At 28.7% G+C, this 855-nt stretch overlaps 1 protein-coding gene across 1 annotated transcript in view; it reads left to right on the top strand.

The window, feature by feature from the left end:
• Positions 1-762, top strand: part of LOC119586954 (charged multivesicular body protein 6-A-like) — a gene marked incomplete in the record, with an annotated part of 10,649 nt that extends 9,887 nt beyond the window's left edge. Inside the window, 1 exon segment of the mRNA XM_037935686.1 lies at positions 1-762.
• Positions 763-855: the final 93 nt, after the last annotated feature.

Raw genomic sequence — 855 nt, 5'->3', positions numbered from 1 at the left:
AAAGTAAAAAAAAAAAAAATCATGATTCATAATACATGTTGTTCATTTAGATAGTTGTGTAAAGGAGATTTGTACATGTATCTTTGATTAATGTGAATTAGTTATCTCAGTTTTATTTATGCTCAGTTTAAATGTGGTTTCAGTTGACTTTTTAACTTGATTCCAGTATCTCAAGGGAAAAGATAAAGAAAAATAGTTAACCTATTAATTATGCATAATATTTCTTGATCTCTGTGTCATACATCTACTTCAATAATTAATGCATTTCTTTGGTATAATTATTCACCAGTACTATGTTTCTTGTTGTGCAGTTGCACGCTTTAACCCCCCCCCAGCTACAATTGCAAGAAATGCACTGATATAACCATTATGTAACACAGCTTGTAATGAGAAAGGTGCAGTGATCATATTCAAATTGAATGCCTTTTATACCTCTGTTTAAGGAGAAAATTTTGCCTTTTTTCTGCCTCAGAAACTAGGTTAAAAAAGAACTAGTTCTATTAAGTTTAGCAGGCAGGATGTGAAATTTAAGAAGCATGGATATTTTATTAAGTGTTCTTCAAATTAAAAAGAATTAACATGTATGCTACCATTATATGTCCATTGTCAATGGTTGTATCTAGTCGCCATATATTCAAAACAGAAAAGAATATATAAATGTACTGAATGTTTTATACTTTGCCTTATTATGAAACTCTCTCTTGATAAATAGATATGATATATTTGTATGAGGTACACAAAAATAATAAAATACTGAAAAATGTTTGTGTTTTATTTGATAAAAGTGTTGGAAAGTTTTAAGGTTCTAGATTTTTTTTTCACTTGCATGATAGGGATGTCATTGTGAATAATATG

Source organism: Penaeus monodon, chromosome 22 (assembly GCF_015228065.2).
Source record: "Penaeus monodon isolate SGIC_2016 chromosome 22, NSTDA_Pmon_1, whole genome shotgun sequence".
In the NCBI taxonomy this organism is placed as follows: Eukaryota; Metazoa; Arthropoda; class Malacostraca; order Decapoda; family Penaeidae; genus Penaeus; species Penaeus monodon.
The sequence above is the reverse complement of the archived record's forward strand: the minus strand, read 5'-3'. Positions and strand labels throughout refer to the sequence as shown.